Here is a 9,822-nt window from a genome sequence, read left to right as displayed (position 1 = left end):
GCCACTGGTCTGAGCACTGCCAAGTCACGTGCCCCTAGCATAGGGCGACGAGCTTTGAGCAGTGGAAGCGTCGCCTAGCCATCCCTCGTGGCTTATGTGGCAATCCCTCATAATGTCTCTGACGATTCAAGATCCTAACCGTCACCAAGCGTCCGCTCGAGGCTAACCCTCAGACGGAAAACCCTGAGGACGTATCTTTTCGAATATGGAAACCATGATTGCATCTGCACAAGCTGGGGGCGTAATGGTGGAAGTTACCAATCTTCTGCATGTACTTACTCTCTAAGTCCGTTGTCGAACTCAGAGAGTAGGGGGCTTCTATTATGGGAAGATTAGAGACGTTTCAACTCCGAGCTCCAAGGCTATTCAGAGTCGACTTGAGGCGTAAGACTAAACTCAGAGTTACTAGGATAGTTGAGGGAAGGACTTCCAATTTGACATCGGTTATGCTTCCACTCCAAGGTCCTAGGCGGAGTGATTTGGGGCCGGGGATGTCGACTCGGGATTCAGAGTGGGATCATGGAATGATCCAAGGCCGAGGCAGTCAACTCGGAGTGATCTACTAATGAGGAAGGCCATGAGGTGTCCCACTACCACACGATTGGTGACGGTTACTCAACCACCCACGTCTGCACGACCATACAACAACTAGGTAGCTGAATCACCCGCAGGATGAGGCAAATGCCCCAAGAAGCGCCTATTTAGGCAAACATGCCCATCATGCCCTAAGATGCACCAAGTTATGTGGACATGCCCACCTTAGGTGAGGGGGTATAAATAGTATCATGTGGGAAGGAAACAGGTACGCAATATCTAGCACTCTCTGTAACATCCCGTCCAATCGGTGCAGTGTCCTAAGGCGTCCACGTAGAATTTTCCGCAAGACCGAACGGTTAAAACATTCATGGCAGGGATACCATGAACTAATTAACCTAGAATTAGCCCGTTTGAATAAACCAGGCAGGCCTTGGCAAGGCCAAGTGTGGGCCGCCAAGCTGGATGACCATTTACACTGAGCAACAGCCCGTGCGGGCTATACCGTGACGCCGAAAGGTCAGAAAAATCTAATAAATTAGGAAACCATAGAGCTCACTGGGCTTGTGGTCCATCGCGGACCGCGGGCCCGGCAGACACCTAGAAGTGGGATTTGGCACTGACTAAATGCACCCCCACCCATGCCAGGACCAAATCTAGCGCTTGCAAGTGGAACCAAGATTCCAGGTTATCCGACCATCGGATCTCTTCCATATTTACCGTAGAGGTCTAATGGATTTTCCTACATCCGTCCACCAGCTCTGGGACCCGATCGTGGGTCGGTGACCATCGATCACAAATCGGACCCGTACGATCAAACCCCTGGTCCGATCGTCCCCAAATTTTGCGTGGCCTTTCATCGGGCCATGAAGCACCCATCCTAGAAATTTCATAGCCTGAGGACCACCAGAATTTCTTAAATCACTAAAAAGGACCCCTGAGGGCCGTTTAGAGATCAAAACCGTTGACTCAAACCCCACAATCGTCCATCCGTTTGTTCTCAAATTTTACGCGGGCCCTAATCAGGCCATTGGGCACCTACCCATCGAATTTGGTGGCTAAGGGAGTGTTAGGGCCACTCCAACTTTAAAAGGGAGACCTTGTAGGCTATTTTGGAAATTTGAGGGAACTTAAGGCCAAAGGACCCAAGTCTAGGGAATAAACCCTATCTCTCATAACTCTCTCCCATTTCCTACAACCACCAAGGGAGAAAGAGAGTAAAGGAGAGTGAAGAGGACGAGAGAGAGAAGGAGGAGATCCAAGGTGGACCCTAGATCAAGGTGGGCTCCAAGGAAGCCAACCCTTTTTAACTCCTTGCCTCTCTTACAAGGAGAAACTCTTCCCCTTGGCTTCTACAATCGACCGTGGGTTGCCTAGGTAAGGTTTTCACCCTTTCTTCTTGAGATCCATGTAGAAAGGTGGGTTTGTTTGGAATTCTAACATACAATAACTTGGTTTAGGGATTCCGACAGATCGCCCCGGAAACCCTCTATCTTAGGGCGTTTTCCCGAATCTTCATTGAGCCATAGGTGCGGACTATTACTCCTAGGTGGCCTAGCACCAATTTTAACATAAGTTCAATGATTATGATTGCTTGGTTGATGCATTTAGAGAGTGTAGAGGAATCCTAGGTATTTTATGTCTATTTTAATGGTATGAAATTGTATGTGTCATTTGATTTCCTCACATGATGCTATTCTTGTTTCTCACATGACTTGTTGAATCTTGATTATTGCTTGTGGATGACTTGTGGGATTGCTCATATGATGATGCCCTATAGTATGTGTGCCTTATTAACTCTTATGTAGTTGTTTCCATGAGTTGTAGGAAGTGAGCAACTTCCTCACCAACACACACAACACACGTGCACCATTGCTCATAAATTGTGTTAGCTTGCATATTAGACGAATTTGAATTTTATGATTGAGGTGTGAGAATATGGTTATGATTTTTGCTAATTGATAGCTCTGTCCGTTGACGTGTCGTGAACTACCATCCAAACCCTAGGGTTGGTCAAGAAAACAAGGAGAGTTAAGGCGGTCTCGTTGGTAGAATCGCCTTGAGGCTAAACCCACCGATTTGGGCGAGTGTGTGTGGGCGACTGTAGTTAGACTACGTGGGTTGCTTGCACCTGATGTCGTTCCGCCATGTGCTTGCCTGGACTCGTGCGGTCTAGCTTACTATCTGGCCAACCACGACTGTTAACCCTGTCTGCTCACATTTGTATGGAACCTGGGACTCCCCATAACCATTGTAGCCCAACAACAACCCACTTGAAATCGGTCCACAGCCTCGTGAGCCGGGCATGGTGGAATGGGACACTGTGTCCGAGCTGTCGGCCTACGCTGGGGTACCGCGCCTCCCCGTAGTGACTGCGAGCGATCCCTTTCTCTTGGCACTCCTCATGTACTTGAAATCGGGGATGAGGAACCCGACGGGATCACGGACTGCGGGGCCTCGGCCTCACGCATTGGGAGGTCTTGGCCTCGCACTCAGATCAGGGCATTAATAGGTGGGGTGTACCAGTTTCCCCAATCTGCTGGATGAATAAACCTAACTAAGAACTCGGTTAACACGACCGCATTGCATCGCATTAGTTAGGTTAGCGACTCGGCAGTCGAGGTCGCACTGAGGGAGTGTTGGCATTGGCGATCGTTAGATGGCGTTGCACGAGGGAGTGTTATGGCGAGGGCATACATCATATCATCCTGCATGCATGTGCATTAACAAGACTAGACAGATGCTTATGATTGATTACTTTTCATTAAATCCATATTACAATTGATGCTTGTTACAACTTATGGCTAATAGCACCCACTGAGTTGATCACTCACTCCCACTCTGGGACGATGTTTTAAAACACCAACCAGACCCTTTCATAGATACAGGTGACTCGGGACTGGAGGAGCCTAGCGAGGGGTGCCCGGACGAGGAGTTAGAGCTATCGTACTTCCAGCTGATGGAGGGCTCGCCGCCTGCTTGAGGGGCGGAATTGCATGACTGGGTAATGGGCTCAGCCTCATTCTTTTGGACATTATATTTTTGTTGTTTTGATTGGGCAACGCCTTGTGCAACCCATTTATTTTTGGACTTGTACATATATTCATCGACTTCTTTCATTTCAGCAGACTTGCATGTTCATGTTCATGTTCAGAGACTTCCAAGCTGCGCAACTTAAACAGACTAAATGCAAATTAATGAAAATCTGGTAATAGTGACTCTCGGGAACTCGGGAGTCGAGCGGATGCGCGATCCCCGATTTCCAGGGCGTTACACTCTCCCTCTACACTTCAACTTAGACCACGATTCCCTTGACCTGACTTAGGCATCGAAGGGTCCCCTGTGGAAGCCAGGGTCTCCTTTGTTCACCAGTGTTGTGTAGGTTCGGGACTTATACAGGGCTTAGAATTAAAAGATCCGAGCGGAGGGTAGTCCAGATTTTGTCAGCAACATATAGCGCCGAATTTAAGTGCATATCTACTTTTGGATTACATGATATTTCAAATCCAGATGCTAAATACAACTGGATAATTCCAAATCCAGGATTTCACCTCTAAAATTTCAAACTAACCTAATGATCTATTGACATGTGAGAGGAAACGGATTGGCTACTCCCCTGCCACCAGCCCGGTGGCCGGTGGTCGGTGCTTTGTGGGCCCACCATGATGTATGTGTTTCATCCAGTCCGGTCATCCATTTTTACAGATCATTTTAGGGCTTAAACCCAAAAATGAGAGGTATATATATATCTCAAGTGCACCACACCATAGGAAAACAATAGTGATGGATATCCACCATTAAAATCCTCCTAGGGCCCACTATAATATTTATTTAACATCCAATCTGTTGATTAGGTCATACAGACCTAGATGAAGGGAAAAAACAAAGATCATCTTGATCTAAAACTTTTATGCCCCCCAAAAAGTTTTTAATGGTTGACGTTCATTTAACAATGTTTCCTGTAATGTGATCCACTTGAGATTGGGATATACCTCATTTTTGGTCTCATACCATAAAATGATCTAGAAAAATAGATGGACGACATGGATGAAACATATAAATCATGATGGGCCCACAGAGCACCGACCAGCAGCCATTGGCTAGTGGCAGGAGTAGCAGCCAATCTATTTCCAATGTGAGTGATAGCTACTAGGGTTAAAAGTCGAGCTGGTTGAACCCGATTGACCCGTGACCGACCCGATGTTGGGTTGGGCTTGGGCAGGATGTATCAGATTTGGTCTTGAGCTTGGGCTATATAAACACCAACCCGATAAAGGTTGCGTCGGGCTTAGGTTAAGGCCTTAGGTTCCCCGACCTAACCTGAACCCGATCGATATATAAGTTATAAATGATAATTGAGCATGGATTGTCTGTGTTGAAGGCATAGGAAATTCCAATGCCATCGGGTCTCATTGGTCAACGCCATTTCCTATGACTCAAGCTAACAAGATATGCCAGATTTCTCTCTCAAATAGATTGTGTACTACACAACACGCAACACGACTTTTAAAAGAGTAGTCCTGCATTTTAGCTTGTTTGTTTAGAAAAAATAAAAAATGAATTTCTTTATCATAAATAACTATATATATAATTAATAAAATCATAAGTATAAAAACTAATACATGTATTGAAATATAATAGACTAATGTAATAACTAAAATATTAGCATGTATCCACCCAACCAACCTCACCGAGCCTGCTTGGGTTGAGCTTGGGTTGAAAATTCCCAACCCGAGGTTAGGTTGGATTGTGTTGGGTTGGGTCATGGTTGAAGAATAGAAACCTTGGGTCTGGGTAGGGTTGAGCACCAACCCGACCCGACCCGACCCAACCCAACCCAACCCAAGCCAACCCAACCCAACCCCCTTTCAGCCCTAATAGTGACTAACTACTGGGCTGTCCAATGAGATAAGCTTTCCTACATTCGTGCACAACTAGCTGGACAACAAACTACCATCCAACTGGCATATGACTAGAAAAAAAAATGGTGCCTGAATTGATAATGAGTCAAGTGCATGTAACATCCGTACGGTTCAAAATATTTCTCACCGTAAAAGTCACCCATCACTAAAAGAAGATCGCTGCACTCATCAAGTGGGCCACACATGTACTTTAGATCATATCATTGTTTGTTTATTACTTTCTATTGTGTTGTTCTTGTAGATGAATGGATAGGATGATTTTTTCTGAAGATATCTTTCATGGTGGGGCCAACCTTTTATACGGCTTAGATGTTGTTACGCTTGACATGTGGTCAATATACGCGCCTGTTGTAGGTATTGCTGTGCAAAGTGCACTTTTCAAGTGGCTCGTGGGTAACAGGTGCCAAACAGTCACACTTGCAGGATTTCCGGAGGGGACTCCATCCGTAGGTTGAATCAGGCCGTTGGTCTAATCAACGGTCCATATCATCTTTTACATTGGGATCCGTCAGATGAGCGACTGGGACATTTTGCAAGTGTGCTACGCTGGCACGAGTGAGCCGCGAGTCTCACACTCACACGAAAGTACACTAGTAGAAGCGTTGTCAGCGGAATACACGATCTGGCAAACGCATCTGAGGTTTGCTGCCGTGCATCATTTTTTTTTTCTCTACCATTTTTATTTTTTTATTTTTTTCATGTCGTTACTTTAGTTCTTAGATATGGGTTCCTGTTTAGAATCATCCAAACCGTTCATATAATGGGTCTCATGGTAGATGAAAGTATTCAAGAAAAATAAAAATAAAATCCAAACATATTATCTGTGGCCCACAAAAGAACAGTTCAAGGGACGCGGTTTGGCTGTTGACCCCAACACCAACCAGCTAATTGGTGTCAAACCTATGTGGTCCACACCTTGATGTATGTATCCATTTTTCCAGCTCATTTTGGGACATGATCCCAAAAATGAGGTAGATCTAAACCTCAGGTGGACAACAACATAGGCAACAGTGATGAACCGTTAAAAATTCCTAGGGCCCAATTGTACTGTTTATTTGCCATCCAACCTATTGATTAGGTCACGTAACCCTGAAAGAAGGGTAAACACAAATGATCAACTCGATCCAAAACTTGGGAGGGAGTTTTCAACAGTAAGCGTTCAATCCCCACTGTTTCCAGTGGTGTGGTCCACCTGAGATTTAGATCTACCTCATTTTTGGTATTATACCCTAAAATTATCTGAAAAAAATGGATGGATGGAGTGGATAAAATACATACATCATCGTGGGTCCCACAGAGCTTTGACATCTGCTAGCTGGCTGGTGTTGGGGTCGCCTACCAAACCGCGTCCCTGCTCAAGGAAACTTGGAAATATTCTAATTTGATAGCTCCTTTCTTAAGATTCACGTGTAAACGGTTTAGATCATTGTAACACGAACCCATATACCAGGGCTACGACCCCGACGTGTAAAATGCCATCTGTCCGGATGTATGTACTGTAGCAAACCAGACCTCCGTAAACGCGCGCGGATTGCGTGGTGACCCCGCCCCACCGACCTCCGTCGTGGCACGACTTTGTGGAGGCCCATCATGATTTATTTCTTTTTATCCACACCGTCTATACGATTTTTAAGATCATTTAAGACTATAGCATCAAAATTAAAGCTTATTCAAAGCTCAAGTGGGCCACACCACAGGAAACAGTGGGAATAGTGATGATTACCGTTGAAACCTTTCTAGGTCCGATACTGAACTTTATTTGTCATCCAAACTGTTGATAAGGTCCAAAAAACCAGGATAAAATGACAACACAAATATCATCTTGATCCAAAACTTCTGTGGTCCCTAAGAAGTGTTCAATCTCATTTCCTGTAGTGTGGTCCACTTGAGCTTTCGATATACTTCGATTTTGGGCTCATGGTCTAAAATGAACTGGGAAAATGGAAGGACGGCGTGGATAAAATAAATACGTCAAAGAGGGACCCACGAAGTCCTGCTACATCAAGGTCGTCCTGACAGGGTCATCACGCAATCCGCGGCCATCCGCGTCCATCATTAATACCCTTTTGATACGGTCATAACCTTTGAATATGAGCCGTTGAAAATTTTCTTTTCGTCCGTTCAGCTTATTTTTCTGTTGGTGGACTGTATAGCATAATCACGCAATATGGGACGTCCGATCATCGGACCACTCATCATGTGGGCCTCGGTTGGTCACGGCACAGCGTAGATAACGAGTCACAGGAGGGAGAGGGAGAGCGGATTAGGTGAGAGCCCGGCCGCACTGTGGGGTTACCGTGGGGCCTACCTTGATGTATGTTATCGTGTATCCACGCCGTCTGTCCCTTTTTTTTTTCAGATTATTTTATAGAATTATCCTGAAAATGAAATAGATCTAATAATCAGGTGGACCTATCATAGGAAACGGTGTTGATTGACCATTAATAAGCCAGTTTTGGATCAAGATGATATTTGTTTTTTTCCTTCATCCAGGGTTATTTGACCATATCAATAGATGGGTGGTAAATAAACAGAAAGGAAACATTAAGGTGGGCCTCAAGAAGCTTTTAATGGTAAGACGGTCAATCACCACTGTTTCTTATGGTACAAGATAATTGGATATACTTTATTTTTGAAATAATATCTTAAAATGATCTGAGAAAACGGTTGGACGGCTTGGATACATAATATATAAATCAAGGTAGCCTTACAGTAAGGGCCGTACCGTCCTAATCGGCTCCCGTTACGAGAGGGGCGGAACCAAAGTACGGGACTCGGATTAGGTAGCCGCCCCCTACGGTGCCGAGCTTGGTACCGTCTGGTATGTAAAAGCAAGATGTATGTGTTTCATCCGGGCCTTTCCTTCACGTTGTGCGCTTATTTTAGAGTAGGAGTCCAAAAAGAGGTAGATCCAAAGTGAAAATAAACCATACTATTCGAAAACCTTAATAATAATATTGATGTTGAAATTCAATTAACTTTTACTGGACATTTGAGTACCTGCATACAGAGAAGATAAATGAAACCCTAACTTAGGGGATCCTTTGATGCCTAAGTTAGATAGGAAATCTAAGTTTAGTAGAGCATCTGATTTTAGTGCATAGAGTTGTGTGCACCTTTCACTATTAGAGGGACTCTTATTTATAGCTGAAAGGGACGGTGGCATAGATGATGATTTTTCTGTTTGGTGTGTGCGTATCGTAGAGAGAATTGTATTCCGAGCGTGTCGTGATAATCTTCCAATATCTTCGGCTGAGATCTTAAACAGATCTGTGTTGTGGTTATCTTTCGGAGTCTTCGGCTGAGACCTCGGACGGATCTCAACAAATAACACTTAAATAGTCGGAGTCTGTAAAAACATGTAGTACGAGGCCGAAATCAAGTGTTCGAGGTGACCTATATAGCCATCCCAAGGAGTAATCTTCCGACCTGAATTCTCCGGTGAGCCGTGGTTGAGCTTTCCCCTTAACGTTGAGTGGATTACCAACCTGCCGACATGCCCTCGGACGACATATCCGAGTGCCGAGACCGAGATTCCTTTCTTAGTATAATAAAAATGAAATCGGGATGACCATCATCTTCATCTTATTGTAGGGCGCAAGGCTCCCCCAAGCATAGCAATTTAGAGTCTTACCCTGTAGTGAACCACGCTTCAAGGACTCTCACTAAAAAATGATCCAAATGACAACTCGAAAATATATGAAACCGTGGACAAGCCCAGTGTTTGATGAAAGCAGAGATACTTCATTTTGTAATAGCTGAGATTCGAGGAACGGACACATTTCCAAGCAATGGATTACTGCTCTCTGATGGTTGAAGAGCTCCTTGATCATACTCGACATTAGTGGACCAGGCGGAGTCCAAGCTTACCTCTGTTCCCCATAACAGTAGTGACACCCAAAGTTGAAAAATCCACCCAAGCCTAGCGTTATGTTCATTTGCCATCCGACCTATTCATAAAGTCACGTACAACTGGTCGAAGGTAAACATAAAAATCACCTTCATTCTAAAACTTCTGCGCCCACAAAAATTTTCAACTGTAGATATTCAATCCCCACTTCTTCCCGTAGTGTGGTCCACTTGAGCTTGAGCTTTTGATCCGCCTAATTTTAGAATGATGCCGTAAACTGATATGGAAAAATAGTTGGACGGCATGGATAAAACACATACATCATGGTGGGCCCACACAGCTTCGACCGGTACCGAGCTCAGTACTGAATGGGTCACTACAGAATCCGAGTCCCAGATTGCGGTACGCTACAGTCAGATCTATAAATTACGCTAAAATGCACCGTTAACAAGACTCTCTTGAGCACCACTAATCTGACTCGCGCGAGATAGATGGTTTAGGAGCTGCTGCGTAAAA

This window comes from Magnolia sinica, chromosome 7 (genome assembly GCF_029962835.1).
Source record: "Magnolia sinica isolate HGM2019 chromosome 7, MsV1, whole genome shotgun sequence".
NCBI classification, from domain to species: Eukaryota; Viridiplantae; Streptophyta; class Magnoliopsida; order Magnoliales; family Magnoliaceae; genus Magnolia; species Magnolia sinica.
The sequence above is the reverse complement of the archived record's forward strand: the minus strand, read 5'-3'. Positions refer to the sequence as shown.